At 44.6% G+C, this 20,444-nt stretch overlaps 1 pseudogene across 1 annotated transcript; it reads left to right on the top strand.

Moving 5' to 3' along the window:
- Nucleotides 1-16,645: 16,645 nt before the first annotated feature.
- On the top strand, nucleotides 16,646-17,317 carry LOC310774846 (AN1-type zinc finger protein 5 pseudogene; annotated as a pseudogene). The gene has a single exon. The product of its transcript is annotated as an AN1-type zinc finger protein 5 pseudogene (transcript).
- The last annotated feature ends 3,127 nt before the right edge of the window (nucleotides 17,318-20,444 follow it).

The raw sequence follows: 20,444 nt of genomic DNA, 5'->3' as shown, positions 1-20,444 counted from the left end.
CTAATTGCAACAGAACCAAACTCAACTGATTTTGTATCCTCAATATGGCCTCAATGAAGGAAAAAAAAGTGTTAAGGAAATGTATAAAGGGAAATTTTTGAAAATGACCTATATGATGCTACCAAAAACGTTTTTTTTTTTTTTTTTTAACTTTCTTTTTTTTTTTTTTTTTCCTCTCCTTGAAGCAAAAAACACATACAGGATATAAGTGATGAGATTTATGGCACATTAAAAAAAAAAAAGAAAAAGGCTTCCATAGGCTACCATCATATTTAGGTCATTTTCAAAACTTTCCCTTCATACATTTCCTTAACACTTTTTTACCTTCATTGAGGACATATTGAGGATACAAAATCAGTTTAGTTTGGTTTTGTTGCAATTAGTGTGAGGTTGACCCACATATTTGCGTAAAATGCCTGGACTACTCTTTCTTACTCACTCACACACCCACACACACACACATACAGCCATCAACCCCAGCCTGCCAGTCAGACCAAGATAGTTTGGACGGCGGCCCAACAGGATGTTCATTCGCTGATTGTACTCTAGCTCTTCAAAGACGAGCACCTTCTGTGCCGCCTGGCTCCGGCCACTGAGGCTAGAATGGTGGGATTATGGTGATGATTATGTGGCACTGGCAAGCCAGAGGCAACTGATAGCCCATTTGACTCGCTGCCTCAATGTTAGACATGTAGCTGCGTTTGGAGAATTGTTTACCGGTAAAATTAATTCTCTCCAAAATGAGCAGAGTCGAAGTGATTCAGGGCCTCGCATTAGCTTAACTCATTTTAGTCAAGTCAAGTCAAGTCAAATTTTATTTATATAGCACCTTTCATACACAAAGGCAATTCAAGGTGCTTTACAAAAAAATAATCGAAAAAACAAGCAGCAAAGCAATGCACATATAAAAAACACATAAAAAACACAGCCGACAGTTTTAGTTAAAATATATACTCAAAATTAACAAACATGAAACATTATTTCTGTTTTAAATAAGTTACAAGGCATTCTTCAGTATTATTATTACATGCACAGTCCATTTGTTGGAAATGTACAGGAATCTTTTTTTCTAATTACAGGCCGAGAGAGGCAGTAGTTTAGTAGCAGTTAAAAGCAAGAGTAAACATAAAGGTCTTTAGCTTGGATTTAAAATTAGGCAGAGTAGGGGCAGATCTAATGTGTTCAGGGAGTTTGTTCCAGTTATGAGAGGCATAGTGGGAGAACGCGGCTTCACCATGTTTTGATTTGGTCCTCGGGACAATTAGTAGACCAGTGCCTGAAGATCTCAGGGATCTGGATGGTTCATAGTGTAGAAGCATTTCAGAGATGTAGTGTGGGCCTGACCCGTTGAGAGATTTGTAAACTATTAGCAGAATTTTAAAGTCTATTCTAAGATTTACTGGCAGCCAATGCAGGGATTTGAGAACTGGTGTAATGTGTTCAGCTTTCTTGGTTCTTGTTAGAACTCTAGCAGCCGCATTCTGAATGAGCTGTAGTTGTTTAATAGCTTTTTTGGGAAGACCATTGAAAAGACTGTTGCAGTAGTCTAGCCTGCTAGAAATGAAAGCATGAATTAGTTTTTCAAGATCTTGTTTGGACATATTGGGCTCTATTCTCCCACAGGCCATCGGCGCTATTACGGGCCTTAACCGCAAAAAAACGTGCCTTGCGCCTGTTTCGGCAAGATAGCAATAGGCTTTAGGCTGCCAAATGCGCTTTAGGCCGAATGGGCGTGGCGCAGTCCCAAAGTGGGCGTGTCGGCGCTAAATACCAGCCTAGTCATATCTTGGGAGCTGGCCTACATTTAGCGCTTTGCGCTTTTCAAAAGCAGGCCTATTCTTTGCCTTCACTGCTTCTTCTCTGTCACCCTTCTCTCTCTCTCTCTCTGAGTTCCCAGCATGCATTGTGTTTCTTCATTTCGCTACTAAATAGCCACCAAATGAGCCAAAATAGATATAAAAGGTAGTTCTAAATTAATGTGTAATGGTAACACAGCCTGCCATTGTCAACATTTCAATATTGGACCAAATAAAACCTCGAAATGAAAACACCACCCTATGTGAAACATATATGTCCTCCTGGGCATATATATACCCCTTGTCGAGTTAACGTGATTTAGAGAAGTAACAGCGGAACGCGCTTCGGAACGCGCTTCTAATGGCATCTGCTATACTGTGATGTCCGTCCAATAACTTGGCCCTATTTCACATTTAGTTTTACAATAAAAACACATTTATGCAATGACTTGACATAATGTAGGGTATATTTATGTGCATCATCCTTCCTGCAGCAGGCGAGAGAAAATGATATCTTTCTGGACAAACTTTCACCAATCTAATAGGCTATATTTTTCTAGCTGATGCATAGAACATTATTTTCACTTTGATCTTGCTATAGTGTAGCGTATTTACATGCTTGCAGTATTGAAACTGCAGTTAGATTGGTTTGAGAAGCATAATAATATGGAATAATAGCCTATAATGCAGACAGACAGGCTGGATGAAGGGAGGGGGGGGGGGGGGGGCAGAGCGTTTGGCTTTCGTCTGGTTTTGCGGGATCACTGGAATTGGAGCTAAAAAGGCAAGCGTGCGATTCGTTTATTGCACTTATCCAATGAGCATGACGGTGCATAATTTTACGCCTAAAAGGCGTGGTTGTAATGCTTTGGGCTGCATCTAGCGCCAGCACGACGATATCAAGTGCGCCTTTCCACGCCCACTGCTTTCATCTGCGCCTGCCGCTCGGCCTAGAAACTGCGCCGATGCAACGATAGGGGCCAGTGCCTCTAATCCTTGCTATATTTTTTAGATGATAGAAGGCAGATTTTCTTATAAGCTTGATGTGGGAGTTGAAATTTAGATCAGAGTCAATAATAATGCCAAGATTTTTTACCTGGTCCTTTGGCTTCAAAGATAGGGATTCGAGGTGAGCAGTAACTTTGAGCCTATCTTCTTTTTTGCCGAAGACAATTATCTCTGTTTTGTCTTTATTAAGTTGGAGAAAATTCTGGCACATCCAATCATTAATTTGTGCAAGGCACTGACACAGTGTCTCTATGGGGGCATAGTCATCCGATGAGAGGGCTATGTAGAGTTGGGTGTCATCTGCATAGCTATGATAAGCTATTTTGTTTTTTTGCATAATTAGGCCCAGAGAGAGCATATAAAGGTTAAACAGGACAGGACCTAAAATTGATCCTTGGGGTACCCCACATGTCATTTTGGTTTGTTCAGATGTGTAGTTGCCAATGGAGACAAAGTAGTTCCTGTCTTGCAGATAAGATCTGAACCACTCTAGGACCGTGCCGGAAAGCCCGACCCAGTTTTCCAGTCTGTCCAATAGAATTTCGTGGTCAACCGTATCAAAGGCAGCGCTGAGGTCTAGTAACATTAAGATTGAGATTTTACCTGAATCAGTGTTCATTCGGATGTCATTTATAACTCTGATAAGCGCAGTTTCGGTGCTATGATGGGGTCGGAAGCCTGATTGGAAGGGATCTAGGAGATCATTGGAGGATAGAAAGGTATTGAGTTGTTGGTAGAGTTTTTTCGAGTATTTTGCTAATAAAGGGAAGATTTGATATTGGTCTGTAATTGCTGATTATAGAGGGGTCGAGGCTACGCTTCTTTAGCAAGGGCTTAACAACTGCAGTTTTTAGAGATTTTGGAAAAATGCCTGTAAGAGGCAACACGATGAGGATTTAAGGCCTCGTATCGTTTCTTCTAGTTTCTTGTGGTCAATGACATTGAACTGAGTCATGTTAATTAAGCACCTATTCTGTGGGTGCGGCGGAGCCACATTTGTTCTTGATGTGGAAATAGTTAGTCTGATATTTATCATTTTATCCCTAAAGAAGGTCGCAAATTCATTGCATTTGACATGCAGTCAAATGTGTTCTACTCTTGAAAACTAATAAATTCCTGACATTCTCACATTGTTTGGGTTGTACAGATTCAGTGTGGTGGAATCTACTGAATTTAAATGGAACTTGCTGGACTTGCAGTGCAATTTCTTCAGGAACATTTGTGGGTTCCCACAATATCTCCTTATACAAAATTCACAAGCGAAAACCCACATGTGCTCTTTGGTTTTCCCATGTGAACATGACATTTCTTATTGACATTTTTACCTGTGTATCTTTACATGTGAAATTAAGTTATTATTATTATTGCCTAATTTGCCCATGAAATTTTGCTTAATTCGCCTAATTCTCACCGCCCTGCTCGCCTGTTTACATTGACTTTGAATAATAATCTCACTGCGCAAATTTGCAAAATCGGGTTTGGTCTGAATGTAGTAATAGTAGAGCAGATAATTGCAAATATCACCCCAAATATTTCAAATTATGATACAAGCATGAAAATTGGCACACATATTCTATATAGGTGACTCTTCAAATCTACCCGATTGGCCATTTGAAAATCCAAGATGGCGGCCGTTTTTTCAAGATGGCCACCAAAATATTCCATAAAAACGTACTTTTGCATGTAATACCTGTGGTTGGGAATTAAATGGTTTATCCTTTGACATATTTTGGTATTTTATACATGCTTGATGCACATTAATGCCAATGAGAATAATTCTGAAATGTTTTAAAACATATTTGACTATTTTTATGGCTTTCGGAATACAGTTTGATGTGGTATTGGTGATTCATTTTCATCTTCATCTTCTTATGTTATCATTCATTAAATGTAAATGTATCGTATGTTAGAATAGAGTGGGTGTCAGCACACTACCAGGTGTGGCACCTGGTAGTGTGCTGGTGACACCGCTGCCGTGAGACTCGGCATGGGGTCCAGTTTCCGCTAATGATACTCAGCATAACGTCAGAGCATGATAAATAATAGCCTTTTTTCTCAGTATCTTAGTGTCCCAAATTCTGCTTAACAGTCCCTCTATAAGCCCATCAAGAAGAATAACACTGCATTATTCAAGCCTTGTCCATTGCCCAACCGTTCAAAGGAGAAGGTGTCATAATTGAAGGAGCACTGTCAGCTCTTTTCAAGGCTCTTCATTTCATGTCAAAGTAGACAATGTGACCTGGAAGAATTCTTCCAACATGGGAATCAGTTTGCTCCAGCATCACTGAGTGACAATGGTAGGCTGCATGCCTGTCAGAAGTCTCAGCTGGTCAACATACTGGAAGCAGAGGTCCCTCCATCAGACTCAGAACGTAAGGCAGAAGTCATAGTCATTGATGGCTCAGCATTGATCAATGCACTGCCTCCACGTACATCAAAGACGTTTGATGACTATGCTAGTGAAGAGATTCGTACCAAGCTGGGGTCTTACTGTGCCATCTACAGGAGGGTTGATGTTGTGTTTGACCTCTACAAGAAAGACAGTCTTAAGTGTGAGACAAGATCCAAGCGAGGGAAAGGTGTCAGGAGAAGGGTTGAAGGAACGAGTAGAACTCCAAACAACTGGAAAAGCTTCTTGAGGGATGACATTAACAAGACAGAGTTGTTCCTGTTCCTTGCAGACAGAATTGAAGGCATGGACAATGCTAGCAGTACCATTGTGACAAAGGGTGAGGATGCTGTCTGTAACAAGGCAAGGGACCTTTCAGGAGTATCCCCATGTCGACATGAAGAGGCAGACACGAGACTCTTTGTACATACCAAAGATGCCGTTTTGGAAAGGTACAAAACTGTGATCATTAAGGCCAATGACACAGATGTAGTTATCATAGCTGTATCTGTCTTCTCTTCCCTAAAGGAACTTGGTCTTTTGAAACTGTGGGTCGCTTATGGCCAAGGAGCCAATGCCAGATGCATTCCTATCCATGATGTAGTGTCTGCCATGGGGCCCGACAAATCAAGTGCGTTACTGTTCTTTCACGCCTTCACTGGATGTGATGTCGTCTCGGCCTTTCGTGGAAAGAGCAAAAAGTGGGCATGGCAGACGTGGAATGTGTTTGGTGAAGTTGGCAGGACCTTTGCCAAGCTGAGTCAGTACCCAGTAACAGTGGATGATGAAGACATCCAAGTCCTTGAAAGGTTTGTATGACAGGTCTAGTGCCACCACTAATGTTAACGAGGCCAGGCTTGATCTATTTGCACGCAAGCAAAGGACATATGAGTCAATTCCACCGACACAGGCAGCCCTTAAAGAACATGTCAAGCGTGCAGCCTATCAGGCAGGAATTATCTGGGCTCAAGCAACTGACCCTCAGCCAGACATCAAGTCCCCTGCTGACTATGGATGGGCAAAAGATGGAGATTCATGGCAAATTTGTTGGACAACTCTTGCACCAATTGCAACAAGTTGCCAGGAGTTGACGTAGTGTTCATGCAAGAAGGACTGCAAAGGTAGATGCAAATGCTTCAGATCAGGACTTGTCTGCACAGAACTCTGTGGATGTGAATGCTAACAAGCTTTAACAGCAAGAATACATTTGTGTCAACTTCTAATCACTATTGAAATCAAAATCGGGTCGATAGTCAAGGAAAAGTCAGTAATCGGTCGACTCAGAACTAAACAAGGTCACAATAGGCAAAGTTTGACCTTGACCATGACCATGACCAGCCATCTTGTGCATAACCATAAGAAATTGCCAAGTTTGAGCTAAATCTAGTGAATAGTCTAGGTTTTATAGGGAAAAGTCTGTATTTTCTTGGATATTTTAATGGCCATCTTGAAAAATGGTCGCCATATTGGATTTTCAAATGGCCAATCGGCCAAATTTGAAGAGTTACCTATAGAGAGTATTCATGCCAAGTTTCATGCTTGTATCACAATTTGAAATATTTTTTCACTTATCTGCTCTACTATAAGGGTTTGACTTGATGGCGCGCAATTTAAAATGCAATGTAGTCAGGTAGAGGCTGACAGTCTTCTCAACAATTAATGTTAAAATCAAGAGCTGCATCAGACAGATTGCAGCAGAAGAACAATTACATGCAGGCTGAAGTTGTCGAGATGGTATTTCGTAAAATGCTTATAAACAAGCGCGGATTCGCAATAGCTGTGGCCAGATATACAAATTTTGTGGACCAACCGACAGACCAACCTATACAGAGCTGCTGGTCACAGCTAAGAATAGTTTTACTTGGTTAAACCAAGCAATTCAGCTATATTTAGAATATTTAGTATCCGTTTAATTTTTTTGTTTTGGTCCAAGTGAAACGTTATGCCGTCTCACTTTGGTTTGACCAAGTAAAACCATTTTTCTAAGCATTTTATGAAATGTAGATGATCAGTGATGTAATCAGGCACATGCAGAGACCTTAAGAGGGACAAGTGCTCAATGTTAGAAAGGGGCACATGCAGACATGCCAAACTTTGCCATATTTTTGAGTACTGACATGCACGCAGAGGCAGGGCCTAGCGGCACTGGAAGGGGTCACAGGCGGGAGACAGGACACGATGGCGGGAGACAGAGCAGCGCCAGAGCCAATAGAAGGGCAAAGACAATAATTCAATAAGCCCACTGATTGTGTGATGGTCTGCACCTGGTCAACTGTCTATTTAAACACGTGTCATTTCAGACCCAGTCGCTGATTATTATCGTGTGCTGCTGTGGTCCTGACCTGCTCTGAGATCCTCCTGTGCCTGTTGGATTATTCAACTCCTTGTGACTTTTCCTGTTGGACTTCCTGATCTGTTCATTGGACAATTCTCCCTGTGTTAGTTTAGTTTAGTTGGCTCCGCAGCCCCGTTTAAGTCAGTGTTAAATCTGCAGCAATTACTGGCAAACCTTTGTTGTTGTTTTACTTTTGGTCAAGTCAAGTAAAGACATTGAACCTGCTTTTTGTCTCCGTGTCTCTACATTTGGGTCCACACACACGCACAGCCTTACAGAATAATCAGCCTAAAAAATGGACCCAGTAGAGGCACAGCAGTGGCGCACAACGCTCCAGATGCAGTCACAGACTTTGGGTGAGCAACAAGCTCAGATGCTTTCGTTGGAAACAAAGATCCAAACCCTCTCCCAGACGCTAGAGGGGATTATTCCAACGCTCCAGCAAGTACAACAGATCGGCGCTCAGCAGCAGATAATCAGTGCTGCTCTCAACGAAATCACCAGCGCTCTACCGAGTCTACAGACTACTCCGCCTGCTTCCCATCCGTCCTCCTCTGCAGCTCTCACTCCCAGTGGTCCGCCCGGCTCCGTCCACTCTCCCGAGCCCAACCTGCCTTAACCAGAAAAGTACACAGGTAACCCAGAGACTTGTAGACAATTTATAGTCCAGTGTGAATTGGCTATAAGTGCTCAACCAGTGAAATTCACTCATGAGTTAACCAAGATTGCGTTTTTTACGCAACTGCTCACTGGTCCTCCCCTGGCCTGGGCCACGGCTCTCTGGGAGCAACGAGCACCAGCATGCCGGGACTTTCAGCTTTTTATGGTGGAATTACGCCGTGTATTTGATCACCCAGTGACTGGGCAGGAGGCCGCCAAGAGACTTTATGCACTGCGGCAGGGAGAGGGGACGGTGGCGGAGTACACTGTAAAATTCCATACTCTTGCTGTTGAGAGTGGCTGGAACGTGGAGTCCCTCCTCACCGCGTTCCAGCAAGGACTTTCTGAAGAAATAAAAGACGAGCTGGCCGCTCGGGAGCAGCAAGATGATCTCGAAGAACTAATCAAAGTGGCGATTCGAGTGGATAACAGAATTCGAGAATGAAGATTGGAGAAGAGAAGCAGAGGAGGACACCGGAGTCAGGTCTACAGAGACAGTCCATCCCCATCCAATCTCTCCATGGAGGAAGCCATGCAGATCGGAGCAGCATGACTGTCCCAAGAGGAGCGCGCTCGGCGCATGAAGGATGGCTGCTGTTTGTACTGCGGGGAGATCGGGCACTTCATTGCCCACTGCCCGAAGCGAGGGGGAAAAGACGGGACCCCCGGTAGAGGAGAGGTTACTGACGGGTCACGTGTCCACATCAACCTCTCCACCAGCACAAAATCGATTTCTGATTCCAGCCATGGTTTCCTGGGAGTCCCACACCAGACGGCTGGGGGCTTTTGTGGACTCTGGGGCAGCGGGGTATTTCATGGATAGAGCCTGGGCTAAGCAGTGGGCTGTTCCCACACACCAACTTAAAGAGGCCATGGACATCACGGCCTTAGATGGGCGCCCGTTAGGATCTGGTAAGATTAACTACTGTACCGACCCAGTTACATTAACATTAGAGGGGAGGCATCGGGAGGAAATCACGTTTCACTTAACAGATTCACCTGCTTTTCCGCTGGTATTAGGCTATCCCTGGTTAACTAAACACAACCCTCAGTTAGACTGGGCGATAGGTAAGGTAGAGGACTGGGGCCCTCTATGTAAATTTTCATGCCTTAAATCCCCCGAAGAGGCCGCTCGGGGGGGGGGGGAAATAAAAAATAGTCCACCTGTATCACTCGCTAACATTCCTATGGAATATCTGGATCTCCAGGAGGTGTTTAGTAAGGGGCGAGCTACTGCCCTTCCTCCACACAGACCCTATGATTGTGAAATAAAGCTTGTAGACAGTGCTAGTCCTCCCAAGGGGCATCTGTATTCCCTCTCAGCTCCAGAGACCACAGTCATGGAAAGCTATATAAAAGAGGCACTTGAGTTGGGCTTTATCTGGCCATCCACTTCTCCGGCGTCGGCTGGGTTTTTTTTCGTAGGGAAAAAAGATGGCTCCCTCCGTCCGTGTATTGATTAGACTGTTAAATGATGTTACTGTGAAAAACCGCTATCCCCTGCCTTTACCAGCCACAGCCTTTGAACAACAAGGAGCCACCATCTTTTCTAAGATTGACCTGCGGAGTGCATACAATTTGATTTGGATTCGGGAAGGAGATGAATGGAAGACGGGCTTCATCACACCGACGGGACATTATGAGTATCTGGTGATGCCGTTTGGCCTGTCAAATGCCCCTGCAGTCTTCCAAGCGCTCATAAATGATGTGCTTCGGGACATGCTGAACAGGTTTGTGTTCATATATATTGATGACATTTTGATTTTTTCCCATTCCCTTGAAGAAGACATTCAGCATGTCTGCAGAGTATTGAAAAGACTACTAAATAATAACCTGTATGCAAAACCAGAGAAGTGTGATTTTCATGTCTCCACAGTGCCTTTTTTAGGCTACATCCTCTGTCCCTCCGGGACAGCTATGGATCCTGAAAAGGTGCGAGCAGTGGCAGACTGGCCTCAGCCTACGTCAGTGAAGCAGATCCAGCGTTTCATGGGGTTTGCTAACTTTTACAGGAGGTTCATCAAGGGGTTCAGTTCCATTGCCGCACCCATAAATGCACTCACCAGAAAGACGCCGGTCCGGTTCAGCTGGAATCAACGGGCGGCTGAGGCATTTGACCGACTCAAACAGTTGTTCACCACGGGGCCGGTGCTCATTCACCCAGACCGCGCTCGGCCTTGTGGTGGAGGTCGATGCATCAGAGGTGGGAGTAGGAGCCATACTCTCACAACGCTCTGCTGCAGATAATAAGCTCCATCCCTGTGCCTTTTATTCAAGACGGCTTGATGCAGCAGAGAGCAATTATGATAACAGTAACAGAGAGTTACTAGGCACAAAACACCGGCCACATGTTCTGTGTCCCTGCAGTGGACCAAGCTTCGAAGAGGAAGGAATGCCCATGATGAACGAGGTAATGGCTGGGAGAGTCAAGCACACCGCCTCGCTCAGCTGGTTCTGATGTGGGCTATCGGCATTGCGGTCTGGTAACGCTAAAGTTCAGATTGCAGGGAGCTGGATGTCGATAGTAATAATAATAATAATACATTTTATTTGAAGGCGCCTTTCAGAACACCCAAGGTCGCCTTACAGTGCATATAAAAACAGTTTCACGTAATAAGAACATATACATATTAAAAACAGGGCAAATTACAGCAGGAATAAAACATAGCTAAGAAGGAAGGAAAATGCAGATTGGTTGGGGAAAAGTGACATTAATAGTGGTAATTAACACATGAATTACGGTATTATTGAACACAGTGTGTTGATGTATGTGTTGATGAGGAATTAACTATGATGATATAGGCATAGCCTACTTAATTAATAGTAATTCTTATATATGACTCGGTGTGTTCATCAAACATACCTTTCATTAGTTGATTATGCGGTAAGCATCAATTAATGGCTTAATTCATCATGAGTTAAGCATGCATTCATGCACATGTTTGCACCAGTATTGTAAAGTGTTACCGGAGAAACTATCAGCAGGGAGGAGTTTTTGGCTAGATAAGATAAGATTATTATCGTCACAGAGCTGAATCATATGCTTGGCAAACATTGACTTACTATCTGACAAGTCAGCATTCATGTCACCCACAACAAATATGCTCGTGGACTGGTTCTCAAAAATAAAAGAGTTAATAAAAGCAAGTCTGTTCAGGTATTCATCTTCATTGAGTCTGGATTCATAAGGTGTATACACATTTAGGATGACAAACTCTCTGTTATTCACCTTTATCTGCACACCAATGCACCAGTCTTTTTCGAGTCGGATTACACTGACCACTGGGTCATACCTTTTGTGCCAGATGATGGCCACGCCCCCAGGAATTCTCCCTCTGACGATGTGCTGCGAGAGATCAATAGTAGCCTCCCCAGCACCATGAAAGTCATCATTAAAAGAGTTCAATCCCCCTAAGTCTTGTTTGGATAAAAACGTTTCTTGTAAACATAAAAAATCACATCTTTGCAGCAGATTATCAACCACTAAACGTCGGGTTCTGTCCCCCTCGCTGTTTCCCAGGCGCAGTCCGCGACAGTTATAGGATGCAACCCGCATTAATGTCTAGTTGGATGTACTCACAGCTCCTCCACTCTCATGGCGCACACAATCGTTTCCCCCGACAGGAGCCCCACCTGCAGGAGCTCTGGGCCCACGAGGCTCAAAGAATCGACGTACATAAATCCCAGCCGGCCAGATTTGCGGACTGTACATATCTGCAACCTCTTTACAATCCGCCGTGATATGAAACGAGCCAAATCTGCTGCTGGCTGATTCAATTTTCCGACATATCACAGATGAATTGGCCAATTTCTCGGACAGATAGTTACGCAGAGGGACAGCATCCAAGTCCGGCGCGAACTTAGTGGCAAACACACTCACCCTCTTGGTAGTGATCACTGGGATGCTGCTCTCAGTACTTGTGCCAATAATCCCCGTGTTCCTCTGCTCACGTCTCACCCGGGTTTGTGCGGCGTTGCGACGGGGCTGCATCATCTTGGGTGTGGGCTTCTTTACTCCATTTCTCACCACAGAAGTCCACGGCGGGGACCTCGGCATTGGCGTTGGGAGTTGTATGCTCTCTGTAGCCGCTGCATTAGTTTAGGTGTTCCATTATTTAGCTGCAGAGTCTAAGAATGTTTCTTTCCCCATCAGGCTTTTGAATTTGTATTGAATGAAATCAGTAGAGCTCCCTCTGGTGGAATAATGGTGGTGGTCCCTTATAGAGTTAAAATATAGGTATTTAGGAACATCACCTTGCACCATTGCACCAACCTTGAGCCAATTAGGACTCGCAAAATTAGAGGGTACCAGTGGGAAACTTCATAACTAACCTAATTAACTTGTTTTGAGATGTCTGTAACTGTTTTTTTTTGTTTTTTGTGTGTGCTACCATACCAGGATGTACATGTGTAGTCAAAGAGACTCTGAACAAGAGCCCATGCCAGGGTCTGAAGAGCCCTGCTCAAAAACCCAATCCTCTAGTTGATCTTTGTGAGAACCTTTTGGACCATGTTTAATCCTGAGAGATGGTTATCTAAAATGCATCCTAGGTAGTTGATGGTCTCTTTGGCTGTAATTATTGTCTCTCCAACCTTCACTTTGAAGACTGATGCCTTTCTAAGTGTAGCCAGCGAGCCAACCAGAATGGCCTCAGTCTTCCCTAAATGTAAAGACAACTTATTATCCGAGAGCAATCTACTGATTACCAGTCTGATTTTGAGGCAGTTTTCCCGGGGTGTGCAGCCCCGCAAAGCCTCCCGCCGTCTGGAGCACACGGCCTCGCCCACATACCTTCAAGATTCAAGATTCAAGATTTTTATTGTCACTCCGTGGTACAAGTATCACGTGTGAAATTCTTGTGCTGTGGACTCCGTTTACTCCTGTTTAAAGGAGTCTCTTATCACTGCTTCGCAGATGATATTCAGCTGTATTGCTCTTTCAAGCCCGACAAAATGGAGGAACTCAGCACCCTGCTGGAGTGTCTGTCTGCCATCACGAACTGGATGGGCAGCAACTTCCTCCAATTAAATGCTGCAAAGACCGAGGTACTGATCGTAGCGGGTGAAACTACTGCATCTAAAATAAAGACGCACTTGGGGTCCCTTAAGGATAATGTGCGCCCTCATATAAGAAACCTGGGGGTAATACTCGATCAGTCCATGCACTTAGATAAACACGTAAAATCCCTGACCCGCACCTGCTTCTTCCATCTTAGAAATATCGCCAAACTCCGGTCCATTATATCCCATGCTGAACTAGAAATGTCCATACATGCTTTTATCTCTTCGAGATTAGACTACTGTAACTCCCTATTCTCCTACCTCAACAAATCATCTGTGGCTCAACTTCAGCTGATCCAGAACGCTGCTGCCAGACTGCTTACTAGGTCAAAAAAGTCTTGTCATATCACCCCCATCTTAGCATCCCTGCACTGGCTCCCGGTTCATCACAGGATTAACTTCAAAATCATTGTGTTTGCTTATAGATCTCTGTTCGGCCAAGCCCCTGTCTACATCACTGACCTCATCCTTCCCTACTCCTCTAGTAGGTCACTGAGGTCCTCTGACCAGGCGCTCCTGGTCGTACCCAGGACCAAATTAAAAACCAAAGGGGACAGAGCTTTCGAGGCGACGGCCCCGAGGCTCTGGAACGCCCTCCCCCCTGACCTGAGAGCCGCTCCCTCAGAGCTTATCTTTAAGCGTCTTCTAAAGACCCACCTGTTTAGGCAGGCTTTCAACTAGTCATTCTTAGCCACCCTTTGTTCCCTATGTTCCTTGTTTTTGTTTTATGTTTCCCTCTTTTTATACTATTCCTGTGCCTGTATTCTTTTGATGCTGTTTTTATTTATGTAAAGCACTCTGTGCACTCGTGCTGTGAAGGGCGCTATAGAAATAAAGTTTTACTTACTTACTTACTTACTTACTTACAACATAGTACAAATATAACAGGGCATATGAGTGCAAAAACAACAAGAGACACAACAAGCAATAAGGCAGTAGAGTGATAAGACAAGTCAGAGACAGTGGCATATTCACTGCACATAGGTGCACATGTCATGTGCATACTTTAGACGTGCTTAAACATTTTAAATTCGACGTATTTGACGTACAGGTGCAAATAGCATATACCTAATTAAACATACAATTAAACATTAGACATACATAATGGTAGCTACCTCCAGCCGGCTCCTCCAGCAGCGACCTCGAGCGCGCTCTCATGCCGAGTTAGAAACAGCGTCTTGGGGGAACACAGCCTCTCGGTAACGCTAACATTACTCTCGGCAGAAACCTGTTAGATGACTACGTTAGATGATGTCATGACTACATCACTACAGGACTACTCACTGGACTCTGTTAGATGATGTCATAACTACTGTGGCAATGATGTCGACAGTGATGATGTCATATTTCGGATGGTGCCTCAGTGATGATGCCAACAGTGATGATGTCATATTTTGGATGGGGCCTCAGTGATGATGTCGACAGTGATGTCATATTTCGGATGGTGCCTCAGTGATGATGTCGACAGTGATGATATCATATTTCGGATTGTGCCTCAGTGATGATGTCAACAGTGATGATGTCATATTTCCGATGGTGCCTCAGTGATGATACCAACAGTGATGATGTCATATTTCCGATGATGTCATTGGTAGAGTGATGTCATGTTCTTGCCGAACTATAAATGCGATGACAGCGAGTTTTCCACTGTCGTTCAGTTTCATCCGACACCAAACCTTCTGCAACAGTTCTGTTTCGTTTCAAACCTTGCAGATTCAGCTTTCCAAGTGCCCAGTGTTTCCAGTTTACCAAGTGTTTCAAGACCTTCAAGTGTCTGCATGTAAACTCACCCGTCTCACAGCCTAACAAAACCACTTTGATCTGCATGCTTTAAATGAGTTTGCAGCCTAGGGATATTTCGAAAACATGTTATTGATCTATTTACATTAGACAATATCAGAAATAAACAAAACAGCCAGTTTACACAGCGGCGTTTGGTTCGGCTCTAGAGTGTCTGCCTTCCGGGTAATTTCCTCATGCCTGTAGGGGTTCAGATGGAGCTATAGAGAGCCGCAGGGATGACGTATTTTTTTAGTTGGAACGCGGAAGTCCCGGACTTCATGGTTCTTCACTGTTTCTGCCGATGGGATTTTTGAATGGGTTTTTGGCGCGATGCTTCAAATAAGGTATCTGGGCAACGCAAGCTTAATCAAATGCGAACCAGTGTTCAGCGGGATAATCTTCACACATGAGGACCACTTTCATGAGTTTTGAAGTGTAAATGCGAGCCCTAGAAGTAAAAAGCTTGTGCTAAGCAAATCCAGAACTACACACAGTGTCGCATATAGGCTTCCACGTCACGTCACCACTCAACCTGGAGTGTTGTTGATTTGTGCGCTGCTGTGCACTGATTACCCCGGGCTGAACCAGGTGAGGGAAAGATAATTTCCGTGTTCGTCCTTTGAAGTGATGACGTTATTGACGTATAATATCCCCGTCGACTCAACAGTGTAGTCTCATTTAGCCGTTTGCTAGCTAGCCGCCCTTTTAACGGCACGTAAAAAGCTTCAAAACTCATAAAAGTGGTCCTCATGTGTGAAGATGATCCTGCTGAACACTGGTTCGCGTTTGAATAAGCTTGCGTTAACCACAGACCTTATTTGAAGCATCGTGCCAAAAACCCATAAAGAAATCCCATAGGCGAAAACAGTGAAGAACCGGGAGTGTTAGCATTGATGTTTTCCGGACTCATTCCTGCGGCTCTCTATAGGGGAGGAGCATGCAGGTTCTGCTGTCACATACGCGGTGTGATGGGCAGGTCTAGCATCCAGTGGTGATGCGTGTTAAATAGATTACCCAATAAAAAAAGCAAAAAAAAAAAACGGTTTTCATTGGTCATTTAGACATCAAAACCTATCAGTAGAGGAGAATGCATATTCCATCTATAGTAAAATGTAAAAATCATAAAAAAGGGAAGGTGCTTGAGCACCCTCCTTCTGCACGTGCCTGTCATAAATCACTGATTATTATGTCATAATGACAATGTCCATTGAACTGATGATGTCACTAATGCACATTGTGACATCATCAGTGATGTCATGAATCACTGATGATGCCATACCCATTGATGATGTCATAGACATAGTGACATCGTCAGTGATGTCAGAAATCCATCCCTGCTCAGGTTATAAATTGGATGACTTCATAGCGCAGCCAATTAAGCCTGAATCTGCGGCAACAACACAGCATCGACCAAGCCAAACAGTGACAAAGGACATCAACAAAATTAGTCAACAGTCTGACGGACTGGAGTCCACAGTCAACCTGAAAAAGAAGGGGACATACCTAGGTAGCTCCGATCTGACCATAGTTGTTCCATCAGCCATCAAACGTTTCTCCAAAAGCTAACGAGTCGCTCATACAGAGATGGTCAGTTCACCAGGCAGCAGACAACATATGGCCCAGGAGACCAATCGGAGCCCCTCTCCTATGCTCTGTGCCAATGGCTGTGGTTTCTACGGCAACCCCAGGACCAATGGCATGTGCTCGGTCTGCCACAAGGAGCACCTGTCAAGACAGAAGAATGGAGGAGTCAGGATTGCAGTGGGTGGCAGCAGTGTGTCCAGTGGCCCCACAGCTGAGGCTTCGCCCATCCAGAGGTTAGAGGCCACCATGAACATTGCTGCTGCTGCTGCAGTTGCAGCTGCTGTGGAGGGGGCAGCCAGTGCTGAGGCTGTTGCCACTGAAGCTGTCAGTGGGGTTTCAGCAGCCCTTTCTGTAACCAAACAGATGACAGAGATGATCCTCTCTTGTGAAGAGAAAGGAGCATCAGAGAGCAAAGTGGAGCTGATAGATTCTGTGGTGACTCAGCCTACAGCCTCAACCTCCCAACCCGGCACTGATGAGTCCAAAGCCCCTGAGCCCACTAAACCAAGGAAGAACCGCTGCCTCATGTGCCACAAGAAGGTTGGCCTTACAGGTTTTGACTGCCACTGTGGGAATCTATTCTGTGCACTTCACCGTTATTCTGATAAGCACAACTGCCCATATGACTACAAAGCCGAGGCTGCTGCCAAAATTCGCAAAGAGAACCCTGTGGTCGTTGCTGACAAGATCCAGAGAATATGAAAGCTGGGCTCTCTCACTTTCATGTTTAATACTGGGGAGTGATTGGCTTTTAAAAATGTACTTGAGCCCAACCTGCATTCTGAAGTATTTTCTTTTATGGCATGGCCAGGCTTCTGCTGAGGGACCACAATACAGCTTTAGGCCTGGCAACGTTGAACTATACAGTGTTGCCAGGTCCAACCTGAAGAGAGCCATCAAGGAGGCAGGCATAGGCAGAACATTGGGGGTAATTGCAGCAATGGGACCCCGGCATGCATGGCAAGGCATTCAGCAACTTACAAACTACAAAGGCAGCAAAGACAACCACCAGCAGCAGTGACTCGCTAGCGGATTAACTCAATCACTTATTTGCCCACTGAATGTGATGAATGAGGCAGAGACCAGGACAGCACTGATACCAACCACTAAAGCCAATGGCACACCAATCAAACATTCTCCAACATCTGCCAACAAGAATGTTGCCAGTTGTTGCAGAATGTTTGATTGGTGTTCCATTGGCAAACAAGGATTGAACATGTTCAAAACTGGCCAAACCTCTCCAAACAAGGACAGACAGCCATGGCACACAAACAAACATCTGTGTTTGTCTGTGTTTGCCGCCGGTCCAGACAGAATTCCAGGGAGGGAACTCTGTACTCAGCAACATCTTTAACCTCCCCGTGTCAAAATGCACTGTTCCCAAATGCCTTGAGTCCGCCATCATTGTGCCTGTCCCAAAGAAAACAGCAGTCTTCCATCATCGTGACCTGTGAGGACTTGACCTGTCAGTCCTGTGTCTCCCGTGCTGCGTCTCATTGGAGAACGGCATTTGGGTTGATCATTGGCTATTGACATTGTCTAGTGGTGCTCTGAGTAACTCTTTGTCCTATTCATCAGTCTTATGTTGGATGCAGTGAGTCCTGTCAGGGCAACCCATTCTCACACCCTCGTCAAACAGTAACATCCGGTCAAGAACCCTAGTCGTGATTTTCTGAGGAGAAAGGCAGCTCGATTGTCGTTATAAATCAACGGTGCGGGCAAGGGGGCGCACAGTGACGCTAGTCACGTGACCTTGATTTCTTGGAAACCAGGTGGAGAATTCGGAGAGGCTGGAAGTGTAGCTAGAATGCTGCAGCAAGGCTGGAGCTTCGAAGGGGAGGAGAGGAAGGCAGCCGCCCCGGGCCTCATCATGGAGGAGTACTACTTCTTCCTTCAGGTAGCCCATCCAAACACGAACCACAACCAAGTGGCTTCCGGTGCCTAACCCTCGCCAACCACCAGGGGGGCCCATTGCCTAACCCCAACCTCATCAACTTCTTGCCTAACCCTACAACATTCACCACCAACCTTGTCCCTAACCCTAACCAACTGCTAGGCCCTAGCATCATGGTCCCGCTAGCCGCTAGGGCAGGGATACTCAACTTGCTTTGCCCGGGGACCACTTTCGTGACATGATAGGAGGCCAGGGGCCAGTTAATAAACAAACAATATACATTTTTCTGTAGCGGATTGTAGGTTTTTGGGGTGTCAGCCAGACTCTGACAATGTTGTGCACACCGGATAGTTAGTTACGTTAAGTACATACATAAGCGAGCAGATGGCGGTATTTGACAATTTATCTGGAGCTCAGTCAAACTTTATTTCACGTTAGTTTTTATTGTGAATTAGATTCTAATTCATCTGGCCAAGTTGAGTTATCACTGCGCTAGGGGGACCATTGACATCACTGATGATATTATCGATGGTGTACCGGAATTTGAATGTCTCGGGTCCCTAGATTTTTATGACATCAAAATCGGGTCACAAGCCAAAAATGGTTGGGAACCCCTGGGCTAGCGGCTAGTCGATAATATCGATGGTGTACCGGAATTTGAATGTCTCGGGTCCCTAGATTTTTATGACGTCAAAATCGGGTCACATGCCAAAAATGGTTGGGAACCCCTGGGCTAGCGGCTAGTCTTCCATTTCTTTCCTGCTCCAAATAGTCTTCCGTCTTCTTTCTTTTTCTCTGCTCCTACAAACGGTCTCCAGACTTTCCAAAACTTGCCTTTTCTTTCAGCAGCATGTTCCTTGAGGTGGTCTGGCACGTCATAGACTGGGACATTGTGACATCATCAGTCGTTATGACATCTCAGTCATACTCGACACTACTCGACACTGTGGCCACCACTTGACGATTGTGGGGCATGACATGAGTGGGTATGACATCATCAGTGGGTATGACATCAGTCACCACTGGCACCACCCGATGATGATGACAATGACATAATCGCTCTGGCCACCACTCAACGATTGTTGATTTGATGGGATGGTGTGTGTGTGTGTGTGTGTGTGTGTGTGTGTGTGTGTGTGTGTGTGTGTGTGTGTGTGTGTGTGTGTGTGTTCCGCCACAGGTATGCCATTTTAAGTGTGATCGGGCTGAGGGCTCTATCTTCCGACAGGCGCTATCCCCTAACAGCGCTTTGCGCACCTGTTTGTGCATGCCTTAAGGCAGGGAAGATATAGCATTTCCGCCTTGCGCCGTCCGCCAGGTGTTCTGCTGAGTTTTGCTCCCCCACCAATCAGCAAAAAAAAGCATCCCCACCTCACGGGAGCATACTTGTAATCATTTATACAGAAATGTAACTGTTTAAAAGGTATATCATTGTCTGGTAGACATGACCTCCCTGATTTCTAAGTTAAAACAGCCCGAACAGGGACGTGCACAGAACGTTAGAGGGGCAGGGGCTCAAATTCATAAAAGGGCACTAAATTTGAGGCAATTTGAAGGCCAATTTAGGGGTATAACTCATTTTAAATATTCCGATTTTAACCAGATTTAGAGGAATATCTCATTTTAGGATGAGACTTGTCACGGAAAAATAACTCCATAACTGAATAATATTAGTATATAAAAGTTGCATGCTGTTGCAATACTGTTGTGAAATCATTTAAGCATCAATATGTATTTGCTCCTTTTCTCCCTTTAGGTTGTTGTACTACAACAGATAGCAACACAGGCAGAAACATTGAACGATACTGAGTGAGGCTTGTAATATACCATGCATTTTAACCATAATTCTAAAAAGCAAGACAGAAGATTTAGATAAGGTGTATTAGAATTTTTTTTATTTTTTGCGGATTCAACAACACAACATCCCTTTCCAAT

The sequence above is a fragment of the Poromitra crassiceps genome, assembly GCF_964638095.1.
Source record: "Poromitra crassiceps genome assembly, chromosome: 1".
Classification (NCBI taxonomy): Eukaryota; Metazoa; Chordata; class Actinopteri; order Beryciformes; family Melamphaidae; genus Poromitra; species Poromitra crassiceps.
Note: the sequence above shows the minus strand (reverse complement) of the source record. Positions and strands in the feature narration are given on the sequence as shown.